At 40.1% G+C, this 18,796-nt stretch overlaps 1 long non-coding RNA gene across 1 annotated transcript; it reads left to right on the top strand.

Moving 5' to 3' along the window:
* Positions 1–13,898: 13,898 nt before the first annotated feature.
* LOC123606870 lies at positions 13,899–14,306 on the top strand. The gene is made up of 2 exons (XR_006716549.1): positions 13,899–13,931; positions 14,255–14,306. It is a non-coding gene; the product is annotated as an uncharacterized LOC123606870 (long non-coding RNA).
* Positions 14,307–18,796: the final 4,490 nt, after the last annotated feature.

Raw genomic sequence — 18,796 nt, 5'->3', positions numbered from 1 at the left:
TATAAGTAGTGATACATGTGAAAATATTTTATTTTGTGATATAATAGTAAGTGAAAAAAGATAAAGAATTCTATCTCTGCTGTATTCACAGCTATAGAAGTTACTTCACTAATGTCATTACTATAATGTTTATGCTACAAATAGTTATAACAACAGTGGAGTAAGAGGTGAAAGGTATTCTTGTGTAAAAAAGAAATAGTTGTGGAGAACAGGATATAATTTCCAGAGAAGAAACACATGGAGGGTGAGCCCCTTCCTCCCTTCCCCACATGAGTCTACGTGAGTGTGAGGTTGGAGTTGCAATCCAGGAAGGCAAAATTTGGTCTAGTCGGGGTGGTGCCTTCACTTTGAACTTGACAATTTAGTGGATGTCCCATAGCTAGATGGGTAAACCACTGACACAGGCCTTCATCTACTCACCCATGAATTTCCATCCACTTTCCAGAAGATGGATTGCCCACCTATGGTTGTGGTCAGGTCGGAAAACAATAATGCCAGCCAAGGGAGAGAGTAATATTCAGGTGGTGACTTGGGAAGGGTAGGAAGCTAAAAGCAATGAGTGGAGGTGGAAGATTGCCTTTACCAGCTTTGCCCTACGAGGCATCCTGAGAAATGACAACAGAGAGTGACCGCTCTTGAACAACAACAACAACAACAACAACAACGACAACAAAAATATCTGAGTGGAGAATGATGGAACCAGAAGATGCATTGTGAAGTAGGCATGTCTTAGTGGGGTGACATTTATGACTGATTCTCTGTTTTGAGGAAGGCTCCTCCTACTTCTCAAGCTCCCCAAGAGGGCCAAGAGTCTTAGCCTTTCTCCCAAGTCAATAGCACTAACGGAAGCAGTGGACCATCCCACGAAATAAAGATGAGCTCACAGGGAAAATTATGAGATAAACATCAAACAAGCAACCATTGGAACAACATCTAAGAGGTAAAAAAAAAAAAAAAAACAAAACTAATTTAGTACTAAGAACATAAATTTAAAATAAGCATAATAACTATCCTTGGAGAGATGAGGGAGAATATTGGCAACCTTTAATTATCTGCAGCTAAATTTTAGATAATACCAATGTGTTAGGAGTAGTTGAGATAGGATGTCTGGAGGAGAATGAGTGCATTTTAGGGTTCTTTTCTTGTATGAGAGAAGGTATAGACTTTGATGCTCTTTAGATATTTGTATGAGGAGTAACTAAGTATAGTTTCAATTATTTAAGGACAATCACCAGAATAATAAAGGATTTTGAAACCAGCAGAAGATAAATTTACATATCAAAGGGAAGGTAAGACAAAAGAAGATAAGAAACAAAAGTAATTAAGAATGGTAAATGGAAAACATAAAATAAGATGGCTAAAATAAGTCTTACTATATCCATACTTACAATAAATGTAAGTGGATTAAATAGTCTATCCCAAAGGGAGTGCAGTTTGAATTATGAAGAAGATTTCAGTGTATATTTACAAGCAATTTCAGTTTATTTTTACATAAAGACACAGGAGACTCAAAAAAAAAGAATATAGAAAGATTAAAAATAAGTGAATGTAAAAAATATACATTAGAACCAAATGAAAGCTAGTGCAGCAATTATAATATCAGACAATGGTAACATTTTTAAGTGAATGACATCATGAAGGAAAGACAGGATTTTTGTAATAGATTTAAGGAACTACTCAAAACTGGTATTTTTTCTCACTTGATGTAAAGAATCAAGAAGATTAAAATCATGAACCTATTGAAACCTAATAATATGGCCTTAGCATATATAAAAACAGGTGGAGTGATGGGGAGAAATAGATAACTATACAATTGTAGTTACATTTAACACATTCTTTTTTTTTTTTAATTTTTTTTTTTCAACGTTTATTTATTTATTTTTTTTGGGACAGAGAGAGACAGAGCATGAACAGGGGAGGGGCAGAGAGAGAGGGAGACACAGAATTGGAAACAGGCTCCAGGCTCTGAGCCATCAGCCCAGAGCCTGACGCGGGGCTCGAACTCACGGACCGCGAGATCGTGACCTGGCTGAAGTCGGACGCTTAACCAACTGCGCCACCCAGGCGCCCTAACACATTCTATTTTAACTCAGTAAATCAATGTCATAAGATAAACCATACCATAAATGTCTCATCTCTGAATAAACATAAAAACCAAACCAAAGAACAAAAAACAGACAAAAAATAGTTGAGCTGAAAAACAAAATCAAAAGCTGGTTCTTTGAAAGGATTTCATGTAGACAAAGCTCTGGCAAAATTAATCAAGGAATAAAGGAAGAGCAAACAAATTTTTTAAAGTAGAGAATGAATAAAGGGAAATTATTTCCAAAGATGTGTTGGTGGACTGTGGCAAAAATGGGAGCTCTCCTGCTGATCTGCTAGAGGTGAACACTATCAAAGCCATTGTTTTGAAAAGCAACCTGGCATAGCCTAGCAAAAATGAGTATATAGATATCATATAATTCAGCAACTCTACTACTCTTTTTATATTCTTCAAGAAATCTGCCCAAATATCCAAGGAGATATGGTCAGTGTAGTGAGGAATCAGAAGCAACCTAGGAGTTCAACAGTAGGGGAGTGGATAAATATGGTGTGCTGTGTGTTTAGGATGGGGTGCAATGCAGAGACAGAAGGAGGAAGTATATCCTTGCATGACAGCAGGAACAAATGTTGCTCTGAAAAGAGCAATGCACAGATGAGATTAAATTAAAACACACACAACTAACAGCAGTATATATAAATGAATGCATGGAGATACAATTTATGGTAAGTGGGTTGCAAGGACATTTAGCAAATGGCAGTGGTTTCCGTGGTGAGGAGGTCAGGGAATGGGATTGGGGACTGGGTCGAAAAGGGGAAAATTTATGCAAAAAAGATAAGCATCATCTCCACTGATGCTAATGTTCAAGGATCAGGGTATATGATCAGCTCAATTCTTGCTTCTCAGGGCCACCCTTCAAAAGAAAAGAAGGGGGAGGAGGGGAAGAAAAGAAGGAGAAAGAGAAAGGAAAAAAAAAAAAAAAACCCTCCTTCCCTCAAGTATGTAACTGTTGTTCCACCTCACTGCCACACTTAGGTTCAACCCTAACAATATCAAATAGGATCCATGCCATCTCTCTGGGTTGTCCTCCCTACATATTGATTAATAAAATCCCAGTACTAAGAATTAGCATTTGTAGTGCTCCTCATTTAACAAGAAAAGCCACATAGATTTTGTCATTGGATCTATGCAACAACTTTGCAATGCAGGCAAGCCAGCATTACTGGTAGGCTCAGTTGATAGAGGTCATTGGTTTTCAGGGGAGTAGGGACTTATCAAAATGGACACAACTGGCTTTAAACTGTACTACCCCCTCTCGTTCTTCCGTACTACCTGTGTATCCTGGTGGGTTGCGGCCATAAGCCGATTCGATCTTTGTACTTTGACTTATCCAAGATTCCAGACTGCAGTTCTTTGCTGCAGCTGAACTCTCATTTTTATACTACATTCCTCCGCATTCACCTCCTATATATTTATTTGCAAAATGTTTACCTGTACATTGTATTTTTGAGGTGTGAGAGTTGTATTCAAATGGGAATTGCTTAAGAAATCACTTTCTGTGGGGCGCCTGGGTGGCGCAGTCGGTTAAGTGTCCGACTTCAGCCAGGTCACCATCTCGCGGTCTGTGAGTTCGAGCCCCGCGTCGGGCTCTGGGCTGATGGCTCAGAGCCTGGAGCCTGTTTCCGATTCTGTGTCTCCCTCTCTCTGCCCCTCCCCCATTCATGCTCTGTCTCTCTCTGTCCCAAAAATAAATAAACGTTGAAAAAAAAAATTTTTTAAAAGAAATCACTTTCTGTGTGACAATTTACAAGTCAGTGAACCCCCTGGGTCTCAGTCTTCATCTGCAAGATAAGGGTTGAACTCGGTGAAAATGCCTCTTGTCGTACTTTGAATCCATGAATCCAGGAATATAATCTTAAAGTTGTGCTAAAATCAGCCTCTTTCTTGGTTTTCTATCCTGCAAACTTTCTCAGAGTTCTCCAGTTTCCACTGCTTCTGTATCATTACCATTTAATGTAAAAACAGTGTGTTTCAGTAAGAACAAAAAACCAAAAAAAAAACAAAAAGGGGGGCGCCTGGGTGGCTCAGTCAGTTAAGCGTCCGACTTCGGCTCAGGTCATGATCTCACAGTTCTTGAGTTTGAGCCCCGCGTCGGGCTCTGTCCTGACAGCTCAGAGCCTGGAGCCTGCTTCACATTCTGTGTCTCCCTCTCTCTCTGCCCCTTCCCTGCTCATGCTGTGTCTCTCTGTCTCAAAAATAAATAAACATTAAAAAAATAAAAAAAAAAAAAGAACAAAAAACCCAGTGCCTCGAGAAGAATCCTCAAATTGTATTGCGATTTTCTCTTACTCAAACAATTCCCCTTACACCTACCTTCTGTGCCTGGGGATTGATAGACACAATGATATAAATGGCAGTAAGGTGTTTTGTAAGAGTTTGGAGGTAACATTTCCTTCCCTGCTCTTGAGATCAAGGAGCTGGAACATAGGTACATGGGCACAGGTTCCCCAGTTGGCCTCCCTGCTGGCTCTGGACATTGGACAGCACCTCCTGGTTTGGGACGTGTGCGCTTTCTTTTTCTCAGCTTCACTGAAAATTCTGCTTGAAAGTGAGAATAAAACAAAATTGTAGGCCAATCTCCACTTCCATCCAATCACAACATTTATTTATTGGGTGATTTTCAGCACAAGGGAATATTTGTATGGAAATATGTGAAATATGCTTTAAAGGGAAGCTAGAATTTTTGAAGTAAAAAATAACATAATGACAATATGTAACAAATAAGCTTTTATTTATGCCAACCCAGAAGCAACTCATGTCCAATTGGCACATATTTTCCCGTTCAACCTGAGCATATTTTGTCTAGTAAGACATGATTTAGCATTTAGCAAGGAATTCTGGTGCCACCGAGGAAAACTTAGGAATATCAGTAAAAGTCAAGCTCTTATAAGAAGCAGGTATCCAGTCGATGAGGGGTTTAGGTGGTGCCAGAAAGAGCTTGGATCCTTGCCGTGCCACTTATTGCCTGTGTGGCCTTGGGCAAGTCAGTGACCTTTCTTTCCTTGGATTTTCTCATTGAAAAATGAGGATAATCACAGGACCTACTTCATGGAGACATTGTGAAGATTAAGGGAGTGAGTATATGTGAAGCATTTAGAAGAACACTCGGCATACGGTAAGCACTTGATTAATATGAGCCAGAAACCCTTTGTCATTATTATTTTTATTTTTATTCACCAAGAGACGTCAGCCTATGTTTTGGCAAAGATGGGTGAACAGTGGAATTAGTTATAGGAAACATGCTACATTCCCATTTATTTTTTTTTTAATAACTTTTTTTTTTCAACGTTTATTTATTTTTGGGACAGAGAGAGACAGAGCATGAACGGGGGAGGGGCAGAGAGAGAGGGAGACACAGAATCAGAAACAGGCTCCAGGCTCTGAGCCATCAGCCCAGAGCCTGACGCAGGGCTCGAACTCCCGGACCGCGAGATCGTGACCTGGCTGAAGTCGGATGCTTAACAGACTGCGCCACCCAGGCGCCCCAACTACATTCCCATTTAGATGCATGTATCAGCTTGTTAATTTTTATTGCTATGTGTTGAATGAACATACCACACCTTGCTTGTCCATTCACCAGTTGCAAGACATTGGAGTTCTTTTCATTTTCAGCAATTGTGAATCAAGCCCCTCATTTCGGGGTTTATGTAACGACTAACCAAGAATGTTTGTAAATGTCCTATGGAAAAAAATCCCTAGGAGCTGTTGAGCTTGACCTTGATGTAAGCATTTCCTCAGTCTATGTTTTCCATCCAGGTCAACCCTTTGCAAAATTCTGTTCTTACACCTACGCTGGTGTCATTATCCAATATTTATTTTATTTAATTATTTAATATTTTATGAGTAATTTAAAAAGTGACCCAGTTTGGTTTTCTTCTGCAGCTTATTTATGTTCATCTAAATGGAAATAAAGACAAAAAGGAAAAGAGATGAATTAGACTATAGCAGTACAATTTCTCAGGTTTTCAATTAATGATGGATGTTTACTAAGATTTCTGTTCTCTTGCTTCATAGTCTCACTTTGCTAAACTTCAGGACCTGTGTGGGTTATAAGGTGCCTTCCCTAGTTTCATTTGTAATGTAGATTTAAAAATTCTTTAATATTCTCCAGTTTTATATAACCACACTGTTTTGTGAATATTTTAGTAAGCGGTTCCTTTTCAAGCTTATTTTCCAAAGATGTGCTTTTGCTTTCTCATTAACATTAATAGACTTTTGGTGGCAAAACCCATCCATTATATATAGAATTGCCAGTTTCTGTGTATAGTCTAAAGCCTTGTTAAAAAGTCCAATATAGGGGCGCCTGGGTGGCGCAGTCGGTTAAGCGTCCGACTTCAGCCAGGTCACGATCTCGCGGTCCGGGAGTTTGAGCCCCGCTTCGGGCTCTGGGCTGATGGCCCAGAGCCTGGAGCCTGTTTCCGATTCTGTGTCTCCCTCTCTCTCTGCCCCTCCCCCGTTCATGCTCTGTCTCTCTCTGTCCCAAAAATAAATAAACGTTGAAAAAAAAATTAAAAAAAAAAGTTCAATATAAAATGTTGGGCATTTTTCCTTACTTTTATCCATGAGTATTCGGCTAGACCTTAACAGATTGTTCTGGTTCTGTGCTTGAGCCTTCAATGTGTCTGTGGGATTTTAAGACATGTATTGAATAAGTGTGTGGACATTCTTATCACCAGAGGATGAAGCTGACAGGGGTGGAGTGAGGGTGGAGGTCATTAAAGGGGCCCCTGCTTGCTTCACAAGGAAACTTCCCTGGGCTTCCTTTCACGTTTGCTGAGATTTTCAAGAATCTAATATCAATTTGAGGCATCTTTGTATCTCCTTCATAGGTAATATTTGACATATGCACCTTTCCAGTTTCTGAGGAATGGATGTAATTCCACCCAATTGAAAAAGGAAGTTCAGAGGAAGAATTTCGGCCCCTGCTAGTAGGCACCAGTCACAGTTACCCAAGCACCCTGTGGATCTCTGGCTGGTTCATCTCCTAAGGGTTGGAACTTCCCTGTGGAGTTCTTGGGACCAGAGAGCAGATGGGGCAGCTCACCAAAGGTTGTCCATTTCTTGAGTGCTTTTATTTAACTGGGCACCCCCCACCCAGGACACTGTGCTGTAGAAATGATATTCTCCATAGACGTGGCTCCCAGGGGGAAGCCCACAGGCTACAATATCTATTGAATTGAATTGGCTTAAGCTTCTTATTAATAGAACCAGCACAAATGTTTTGGAATCTGGTTAATTCACTTCCTTTCCTCAATTTCCTGAGGAATCTTTGTTCCTATCACTACAGAGTCTCCAACAATGGTTTCAAAACACGGGGTACCCTAATGAGATCTTACAATCTTTAGTATCTTTCCTTTATTAGACAACAGAGGGAGTGCTCCCCACCCCCACCTCACAACTTGTCTCTCTTTAGGGTCTGCCTCTCTCAGCCTTTCCATGGAAATGAGACCTTTCACCTGTGATTTCCTGCCTTTGAACTCTGTCTCTCACCAGATGAATTAACTGCACTTTTCATGTTTCTTTGTGCATTGACGCTCAGATGTGAGAATGTGTATTCCTTTGGATATAGGAATTAAAAGAAAAGTCTCAAGTGGTTTTTAATTAAATCAGTGATTGAGACATATTTTATAAACAGTAAAAGTCACCCTCTTTAATGTATGATTCTGCCCATCAACTTTTACAGTCAAGTAGCCACCAACATAATTATGATACTCGATAGTCCCATGACCCAAAAAAGCTTTCTTATGTGTTCGTAGCCAACCCCTCCACCCAGCCTCACCCCTGACATCACACATCTGTGTTCTTCCCTATAATTTTCCCTTATACTTCATATAAACTGAGTTATGCAGCATTAGTCTTTAGAGTCTTCTTTTTTTCTTTTATTTTCTTTTAACTTTTCATTGTTTTTGAAACAAACATGGGGCGCCTGGGTGGCGCAGTCGGTTAAGCGTCCGACTTCAGCCAGGTCACGATCTCGCGGTCCGTGAGTTCGAGCCCCGCGTCAGGCTCTGGGCTGATGGCTCAGAGCCTGGAGCCTGTTTCTGATTCTGTGTCTCCCTCTCTCTCTGCCCCTCCCCCCGTTCATGCTCTGTCTCTCTCTGTCCCCAAAAAATAAATAAAAGTTGAAAAAAAAAATTTAAAAAAAAAAAAAAAAGAAACAAACACGTGTTTTGCCCATTTCTTCACCGGATTATTTGTTTTTTGGGGGTTGAGTTTGATAAGTTCTTTATAGGTTTTGGATACTAAGCCTTCATCTGATATGTCATTTGCAAATATCTTCTCCCATTCTGTCGGTTGCCTTTTAGTTTTGCTGATTGTTTCCTTCGCTGTGCAGAAGATTTTTATTTTGATGAGGTCCCAGTAGTTCATTTTTGCTTTTGTTTCCCTTGCCTCTGGAGACGTGTTGAGTAAGAAGTTGCTGCGGGCAAGATCAAAGAGGTTTTTGCCTGCTTTCTCCTAAAGGATTTTGACGGCTTACTGTCTTACATTGAGATCTTTCATCCATTTTGAATTTCTTTTTGTAGATGGTGTAAGAAAGTGGTCCAGGTTCATTCTTCTGCATGTCACTGTCCAGTTTTCCCAGCACCACTTGCTGAAGAGACTGTTTATTCCATTGGATATTCTTTCCTGCTTTGTCAAAGATGAGTTGGCCATATGTTTGTGGGTCCATTTCTGGCTTCTCTATTCTGTTCCATTGATCTGAGTGTCTGTTCTTGTGCCACTACCATACTGTCTTGATGATTACAACTTTGTAGTATAGCTTGAAGTCTGGGATTGTGATGCCTCCTCTGGTTTTCTTTTTCAAGATCGCTTTGGCTATTCGGGGTCTTTTCTGGTTCTATACAAATTTTAGGATTGTTTGTTCTAACTCTGTGATGAATGCTGGTGTTACTTTGATAGGGATTGCATTGAATATGTAGATTGCTTTGGGTAGTATCAACATTTTAACAATATTTGTTCTTCCTATCTAGGAGCATGGAATATTTTTCCATTTTTTTATGTCTTCAATTTCTTTCATAAGCTTTCTATAGTTTTCAGTGTATAGATTTTTCACCTCTTTGGTTAGATTTATTCCTAGGTATTTTATGTTTTTTTGTGCCACTGTAAATGGGATCGATTCCTTGATTTCTCTTTCTGTTGCTTCATTGTCGGTGTATAGGAATGCAACCAATTTCTGTGCATTGATTTTATATCCTGCAGCTTTGCTGAATTCATGAATCAGTTGTAGCAGTTTTTTGGTGGAATCTTTTGGGTTTTCCATATAGAGTATCATGTCATCTGCAAAGAGTGAAAGTTTGACCTCCTCCTGGCTGATTTGGACGTCTTTTATTTCTTTGTGTTGTCTGATTGCAGAGGCTAAGACTTCCAGTACTATGCTGAATAACAGTGGCGAGAGTGGACATCCCTGTCTTGTTCCTGACCTTAGGGGGAAAACTCTCAGTTTTTCCCTATTGAGGATGATATTAGCATTTTGTTGTTCATATACGGCTTTTATGAGTTCGAGGTATGATCCTTCTATCCCTACTTTCTTGAGGGTTTTTATCAAGAAAGGATGCTGTATTTCATCAAATGCTTTCTCTGCATCTATTGAGAGGATCATGTATTTCTTGTACTTTTTTTTATTGATGTGATGAATCATGTTAATTATTTCGCGGATATTGAACCAGCCCTGCATCCCAGGTATAAATCCCACTTGGTTGTGGTGAATAATTTTTTTAATGTATTGTTGGATCCGGTTGGCTAATACTTTGTTGAGGATATTTGCATCCATGTTCATCAGGGAAATTGGTCTATAGTTCTTCTTTTTTAATGGGGTCTCTGTCTGGTTTTGGAATCAAGGTAATGCTGGCTTCATAGAAAAAGTTTGGAAGTTTTCCTTCCATTTCTATTTTTTTGGAACAGTCCCAAGAGAATAGGTGTTAACTCTTCCTTAAATATTTGGTGGAATTCCCCTGGACTTTTGCTTTTTGGCAGATTTTTTACTACTAATTCGAATTCCTTACTGGTTATGGGTCTGTTCAAATTTTCTATTTCTTCCTGTTTTAGTTTTGGTAGTGTATATGTTTCTAAGAATTTGTCCCATTTCTTCCAGATTACCCATTTTATTGGCATATAATTTCTCATAATATTCTCTTATTATTGTTTTTATTTCTGTTGTGTTGGTTGTGACCTCTCCTCTTTCATTCTTGATTTTATTAATTTGGGTCCTTTCCTTTTTCTTCTTGATCAAACTGGCTAGTGGTTTATCAATTTTGTTAATTCTTTCAAAGAACCAGCTTCTGGTTTCATTGACCTGTTCTACTTTTTTTTTTTTTGTTTAGATAGCATTAATTTCTGCTCTAATCTTTATTGTTTCCTGTCTTCTGCTGGTTTTGGGTTTTATTTATGTTCTTTTTCCACCCCTTAAGGCATATGGTTAGGTTGTGTATCTGAGATCTTTCTTCCTTCTTTAGGAAGGCCTGGATTGCTATATACTTTCCTCTTATGACTTCCTTTGCTACGTCCCAGAGGTTTTGGGTTGTGGTGTTATCATTTTCATTGACTTCCATATAGTTTTTAATTTCCTCTTTAACTGCTTGGTTATCCTATTCATTCTTTAGTAGGATGTTCTTCAGTCTCCAAGTATTTGTTACTTTGCCAAATTTTTTCTTGTGGTTGATTTTGAGTTTCATAGCATTGTGGTCTGAAAATATGCACGGTATGATCGCGATCTTTTTGTACTTATTTAGGGCTGATTTGTGTCCCAGTATATGGTCTATTCTGGAGAACGTTCCATGTGCGCTGGAGAAGAACGTATATTCTGCTGCTTTAGGATGAAACGTCCTGAATATATCTGTTAAGTCCATCTGGTCCAGTGTGTCATTCAAAGCCATTGTTTCCTTGTTGATTTTTTGATTAGATGATCTGTCCATTGCCGTGAGAGGGGTGTTGAACTCTCCTGCTGTTATGGTATTACTATCGATGAATTTCTTTATGTTTGTGATGAACTGATTTATATATTTGGGTGCTGCCACGTTTGGCGCATAAATATTTACAATTGTTAGGTCTTCTTGGTCTATAGGCCCCTTAATTATGATATAATGCCCTTCTGCATCTCTTAATACAGTCTTTATTTTAAAGTCTAAATTGTCTGATATAAGTATGGCTACTCTGGCTTCTTTTTGTTGACCATTAGCATGATAGATGGTTCTCCATCCCCTTATTTTCAATCTGAAGGTGTCTTTAGGTCTAAAGTGGGTCTCTTGTAAACAGCATATAGATGGATCTTGTTTTCTTATCCATTTTGTTACCCTATGTCTTTTGATTGGAGCATTGAGTCCATTGATGTTTAGAGTGAGTACAGAAAGATATGAATTTATTGCCATTATGATGCTTGTAGAGTTGGAATTTCTGGTGGTGTTCTCTGGTCCTTTCTAGTCTTTTGTTGCTTTTGGTTTTCTCCCCTCAGAGAATCCCCCTTAAAATTTCTTGCAGGGCTGGTTTAGTGGTCACAAACTCCTTTAATTTTTGTCTGGGCAACTTTTTATCTCTCCTTCTATTTTGAATGACAGCCTTTCTGGATAGAGAATTCTTGGATGCATATTTTTCTGATTCAGCACATTGAATATATCCTGCCACTCCTTTTTGCCCTACCAAGTTTCTGTGGATAGGTCTGCTGCAAATATGATCTATCTTCCCTTGTAGGTTAGGGACCTTTTTCCCTTGCTACTTTCATGATTCTCTTCTTGCCTGAGTATTTGGTGAATTTGACTATGATATGCCTTGTTGATGGTCAGTTTTTGTTGAATCTGATGGGGGTCCTCTGTGCTTCCTGGATTTTGATGTCTGTGTCTTTTCCCAGGTTAGGAAAGTTTTCTGCTATGATTTGCTCACATAACCCTTCTACCCCTATTTCTCTCTCTTCCTCCTCTGGGACCCCTATGATTCTGATGTTGTTCCTTTTTAATGAGTCACTGATTTCTCTGATTCTTAAGTCATGCTCTTTTGCCTTAATCTCCCTCTTTTTTTCTGCTTTGTTATTCTCTATAAGTTTGTCCTCTATGTTGCTGATTCTCTGTTCTGCCTCGTCCATCCTTGCCGCCACTGCATCCATCCATGGTTGCAGCTCAGTTGTAGCATTTTTAATTTCATTCTGGCTATTTTTTTACTTCTTTTATCTCTGCAGAAAGGGATTCTAATCTATTTTTGACCCCAGCTAGTATTCTTATTATCGTGATTCTAAATTCTCATTCAGACATCTTGCTTGTATCTGTGTAAGTTAAATCCCTGGCTGTTGTTTCTTCGTGCTCTTTTGGGGTGAATTCCTTCATTTTGTCATCTTGAAGGGATAAAAGAAATTAATGAGGTAGAAAAATTGAAATTAAAACAAATTAAAATTAAAAATATTAAAATTGAAAATTAAACACACATACACACACACACAAATTGAATACATAATGCTAGATCCTGGTGTGTTTTGGTCTGGGTGTTGAAAGTGGTTTGACAGATTAGAGAAAAAAGGGAGGAGAAAAACACAGGAAATCGTTTGAGAATTTGAAAAAATGAATACACTGAAGTAGACTAAAATGAGATGATGGGGGTAAAATAGAATTTGAAAATATATCCACAAAAGTCAAGAATGTAGTAGAAAAAAATTAAAGAAAAATATTTTTAATAAAAATTAAAAATAAATGTGAAATTTCTTATTTTCTGTATTTAAGAAAAAAGGAAAGAAGTGAAAAAGGGGAAAAAGGTAAAAAAAGAAAAAGAAATCGTTTGAAAATTTGAAAAAGTGAATACACTGTAGTATACTAAAATAAAGTCATGGGAGTAAGATAGAATTTGAAAAAAATTTACATAAAAGCGAAAAATATAGTAATAAAAATTAAATGAAATATTTTAAAAAGAAATTGAAAGAAAAAATGAAGTTTTTCTCTTTCTGAATTCAAGAAAAAGGAAAGAGTTATAAAAGAGAAAAAGAAAAAAGAAAGAAATTTGAATAGATGGACCTGCTAACAGATTGACGTAGGACTGAAATTGCTTCGTTTCCCCTGGAAGTCAGTCTGTGTCGCTCTTTATAGTCTGTAAACTAAGCAGGCGGTGAGACTTCTGCTCTTGAAGAGCGAGGTTGGCCCAGTTGGGCGGGCTCAGTGTAATGGCTCCGCTCTCCACCAGATGGCGCTGTTAGACTCCTGGGGTGGAGTGTTGCGGCGCTCGTAGGTGCCTATGCGCCTGCGCGGGAATGGTAAAAATGGCGTCACCCGGCCACCCGGTCTGTTCTCCCGGGTCAGCAATCGCGCACCCGTCCTCCGTCTTCAGCTCTCGTCCGCTTCCCGCTTTTTCACCGCCCATGACCAGGCCCCCGGCAGCACCTCTCTCCCGAGTTTTGTCTCAGACGCGGCTGTTTTCCCAGCCCCTTACTCCCCAAGGACTGCGGCCTTGACCCGCTCCGCCCCTCTGCGGGAGGGTCTCCCCGAGCAATGGCCGAATGTCCGCCGCACCCAGGAACCCCCGGGGGACCCTGCTGCTGCCGGTGCCCCGAGACTGCGGCCAGGTGCCAGCCACCCCCCCTCCCCCCACCAGAAAAAGTTCGCGAGACAGTGTAGCAGCAGCTTTTCAGGGATGATGGAAAATCGCAACACACACCTGGCACCAGGCTTCACCCTCAACAACCTTGTTCCAGCACCAGCGAACGTGGCCGCCTTCCGGGGTCTGCCGGGACCGGGTGGCTTCACCAGTCTCCATCAACTGTCCTTCCGGCAGTGGAACCGCTTCTCCCCGTGTGGCCCGAGAACCTCCCGGACCCCACTCGGCTCCCGGGGACTCGCCTTTCCCACCAGAGCACCGCCAGGTAGGGAGCTGCGGAGTTGCAGCCTTTGCGCTCCCCTTGTTTACAGTGTTAATGGAATTTAAACCCTCGCCTTTCTCCCTTCTCCCTTTTTAGTTCAGTCCCTGCGGCTGTTTCCACTTTTCTACTTTCTCTCCAGCTGCTTTTGGGGGGAGTGCTTTTCCCGTATTCTCCCCCGCCCTCCCCCCCCCCCAGTCTCTGTCCTCTCTCCGCTCACAGAAGCACCTTCTGGCTCCCCAAAGTCAGCTCTCCGTGCCGCGTACCTGCTGAATTCTGTGGTTCAGGTTGTGCAGATTGTTGTGTTAATCCTCAGATCCGTTTTCTAGGTGTGAAGGATGGTTTAGCGTTTCTCTGGCTGTATTTCACGGATGCAAGACACGCAAAAAACTTCCATGCTGTTCCGCCATCTTGGCTCCTCCTGCTTATTTAAAAAAAATTTTAATGTTTATTTTGAGAGGGAGAAAGAGAGCAGGGAAGGGCAGAGAAAGAGAGAGAGAGGGAGACGGAGAGAGAGAGGGAGAGAGGGAGAGAGAGAATCAATACTAAGCAGGCTTCATGCTGCCAGCGCAGAGCCCGACTCAGGACTCAGATCCACAACTGTGAGATCATGACCTGAGCTGAAATCAAGAGCTCAACCGACTGAGCCACTCAGGTGCCCAGCAGCTTGCTTTTTAAATTTTATTAATGGACTCCTTCAACGAAGAGAGGTTTTTACTTCTGATGAAGTTCAGTTTATTGATTTTTTTTTTCTTTTATGGATCATGATTTCAGTGTTTAAGAAATCTTTGCCTAAATCAAGGTCACAAGTATTTTCCTCTGTTTCTTAGTAGAAATGTTACAGTTTTAGGTTTAGGTTGAGAGTTAGTGTTTGTAAATGGTGCAAGGTCTGGGGCAGCTTTATTTATTTGTTTGCACACAGATGCCCAATGGTTCCAACACTATTTGTTGAGAAGACTAGCCTTTCCCTTATTCAGTTACTGTGGCAACTTTGTTGGAAATAATTTGATTATTTACTTGTAAGTCTATCTGTGTACTCTCTATTCTGCTCAGTTGATCTTCGTTTCTACCCTTTTCATCAATACCAGATTATCCTGATTATTAGAGCTTTATAAAAAGTCTTGAAATCAGGTCATGCTAAGTCCTTAAACTTGGTTTTTCTTGTTTTTAAAATTGTCTTGATTACTCTTGTTTCTTTGTCTGTTTTCATGTAAATCTTACAATCAACTTACCAATTCAACAGACATTTCTGCTGCGATTTTGATTGGGATTGCATTACATCTATAGTTCAATTTGTGGAAAATTGTCAATATTAAACCTTATAATCAATGAGTACTGTGAATCTCTCTACTTACTCAGTTTTTTCCCCATATTTTTCCTCAGTGTTCTGTGGTTTGAAGCATAGAAATCTTGCATATCTTCTGTTATATTTGAACATAAGTATTTCTTTTTTTTTTTTTTTTTTTTTTTTTGCTGTTCTGATAAATAATAGGCTTTTAGGTTAATCAACTTATTTCATCATTTTCTATTATTACCATTGTTTTTTGAATTTTTTTCCTTCCTTTTTCTACTTTATTTTTCTATTTATTTTCCTCCCTCCCTCCCTCTCTCTCTCACCTTCACTAGAATCAGTTGTGCATAGTATTTCATAAGCTATTCCCCTACAACCTTAATTTTTAATGCCCGCATCCTCTGAAACCATTCACTTATGCACGACATTTAAGTTTACCAGTGAACATATTTATGCATATGACTCTTGAAGGAGGGAATATCTTTGTTTAAAATTCTCCATTCCTGGGGCACCTGGATGGCTCAGTAGATTAAGTGTCCAACTTCAGCTCAGGTCATGATCTCACAGTTTGTGGGTTTGAGCCCCGCACTGGGCTCGTGCTGACAGCTCAGAGCCTGGAGCCTGCTTCAGATTCTGTGTCTCCTTCTCTCTCTCTGCCCCTTCCCCACTCACACACACACACACACACTCTCTCTCTCTCTCTCTCTAAATAAACATTAAAATTTTTTTCTTTTAATTCTCCATTCCTTATTGAAGAATTTTTGATGGCAAATCAACTAAAGGGAAAGTTCATGATGAGCCTGCCCAATCATAAATATATAGCATTCTTAAGAGTTGAACTATATTAGAAGACAATTATGTTAGTGAAATATACTGAAGTATAAATGATCTGTGTACACGTGCAGTGTTGATAAGTCCTTCTCTTAACTAGGTTCAAGTGGCACAGTGTCTCCATGGGATTTTCCCATTTGATTTTTATCCTTGAGGTATGGATGCTGCAAGGTGTTCCTTACGGGACTATCATCTACTTAGCTCTTCTCCTTTCGGTGAACATAATGGCGTGTGATTTGCTGCCATTCCAGTCCTTGCCCCTGCAGTCACCTTTGTGCCTGTTCTTACGCACAAGTGTGAAGATCTTTCCTCAGTTTATTTTTTCATGCCCTGTATTTGGAAACTTTCTGTTTAAGTTTGTTGCCGGTGTCCTGGAAACAGCACATGGCTATTTTTCAAGCCAACCTGATCATCCCTCAGGTGGGTGCCTCCAGTTCTATCACGTGCTGCGGCAGATGCTGTTTGCGGCCACTTTCCACCTCACCTCTGCCCACCTGAGTTCCCCTGAGCTGAGACATGTCCCCGCAGGCTGACACCCTCACCTCGCGTGTCTGTGTCACCCTTTGCCTTTGCTTGAGGGCCTTCTCAGGGGCTGCAGACACTTGCTCTGCCAGAGACAGGCTCAGTGATGAAACGATGAGAAGTCGAGCCACAGAGAGGCAACTTTGGTAGACAGGGCCAGGCCTCAGTGCCTCCCTTGTGTGACAAGTTCTCAGGGTTTGAGAGGGTCCCCATTGCAAATGAGCCCCAAGCGCCCAAAGCGCCCAACCAGCTCACCGGTGCACCTTTATTGGGTTTCTCACTTTTCCTATTTCACATATGTTTGCTGGAATTGTCTCCCAAAAAGCTAACCCTGTCCCAGTCTTTCCAGCAGGCTCTGCTTTGGAGGGGTGCACACTAGGGCCGTTCTGTTATGAACATTACCCCCTTATCTTTGTATTTTCTCTTTACTTTGCTTTTAGTACTTTTCCTCTGTTTCTGTGTTTGGCTGGGTTGATCTAGGTTTTTGTTTTTGTTTTTTTGTGGTTTTTTTTTTGTTCACGTTTTTCTTTTGGTCTGAGAACTACAGATTACATTTCTATTTCTTCAGTGGTTGCTTTAACTTTTTAAGATATGTACACAAATATAAATTTTCCAACACTGTCTAAATTTATTTTTATTTGTTTTGTCCTCAAAAAGAAAAGAATGTTGGCTTGCTCTACCTTTCCCTTCTGTTTCTCTAATTCGTTCTCCCCTCATTTCCCTTGTTGATTTCTGTCAATATTTCACCATCTGACTTTTGTCAATGCTCAGTAGTTGATGAAGTTAATCAATGCATTTCATCAATGTCTGTGCTCACTATTGTTTCTCAAGTACCAGGCATTCACTTCAGGTTTACTTTTCTGCTTTTTAAATACTTACTTTAATACAGACTATTATGCAGAAATGGTCCAGGAGTGGTGATAAACTTTCATTTTTAGGCTCTGCAAATGTCTTTTTTTTCTTGTTACTTTAGAATGATAGTTTTTAATCTGATGTTATGCTTTGCCCTGAGCTTTTAGAAGATATTGTTGTCTTCTGTCATCAATTGTCATTTGATTGTCATTGATGAAATATTAGTTTCCTAACTAATTGCTGGTTTCTGTGTAGATAATCAGCACTTTCAGCCTGGCAGCTTTGAAGATTTCCTTCATACCACTTATGTTTTATCATTATGTAATGATGTGTGCAGATATTCTCCATGTCTTTTCCATATTTTAAACATCTTATTTCTGTCTTCTGCATAGTATACATTTCAGAAATATTCTCTAATTCTTTAATTTTTAAAAATTTACTCCCCAAGTGTTTTTTTTAACGGGGTATTTTTCTTTCTTTTTAAAAAAATGTTTGTATGTTTGTTTGTTTATTTATTCATTTTGAGAGATGGAGAGAGAGAGCGAGCACAGGTGAGTGGGGGAGGGGCAGAGAGAAAGGGAGAGAGAGAGTCCCAAGCAGGCTCCATACTCAGTGTGGAGTCCAAAGGTGGAGGGATGGGGGGGGGGGGGTTGATCCCATGACCATGAGATCATGACCTGAGCTGAAACCAAGAGTTGGGCGCTTAACCAACTAAGCCACCCAGGCATCCCCTAAACTGGTGTTTTCTAATTAACAAACTATTTTGCTTTAATTTCCAGGAATTTTATTTTATTTTATTTTATTTTTTTTTATTTATTTTTTTTTTTAATTTTTTTTTCAACGTTTATTTATTTTTGGGACAGAGAGAGACAGAGCATGAACGGGGGAGGGGCAGAGAGAGAGGGAGACACAGAATCGGAAACAGGCTCCAGGCTCTGAGCCATCAGCCCAGAGCCTGACGCGGGGCTCGAACTCACGGACCGCGAGATCGCGACCTGGCTGAAGTCGGACGCTTAACCGACTGCGCCACCCAGGCGCCCCTAATTTCCAGGAATTTTAATGCACTCTTGTTATGCTATTATGTTTTGGTTCAGAATCTCCCATGAAAAAATGTTATTTCTTACTTCAATCTCCGAGTATCAAACATAACTTCATTTTAAAGCCATGTTTTACATTTTAAAATGATTTTTATTTCATCAGGGGTCACTTCACTTCCCGGTGGTTGATTTGTGGTGTGTTACTCTTAGCACTGGTGTTTCTCACTTTAGATCTGCGGGCTCATCTCATCACCCTCTCTCTGTGTACATTCCCTTCATGCCCCTCTTCTCTCTCCCCCTGCCCCGGCTGGTCATTCTTTTGCCTGCCTCCACCTTGT

The sequence above is a fragment of the Leopardus geoffroyi genome, chromosome A1 (assembly GCF_018350155.1).
Source record: "Leopardus geoffroyi isolate Oge1 chromosome A1, O.geoffroyi_Oge1_pat1.0, whole genome shotgun sequence".
In the NCBI taxonomy this organism is placed as follows: Eukaryota; Metazoa; Chordata; class Mammalia; order Carnivora; family Felidae; genus Leopardus; species Leopardus geoffroyi.
The sequence above is the reverse complement of the archived record's forward strand: the minus strand, read 5'-3'. Positions and strand labels throughout refer to the sequence as shown.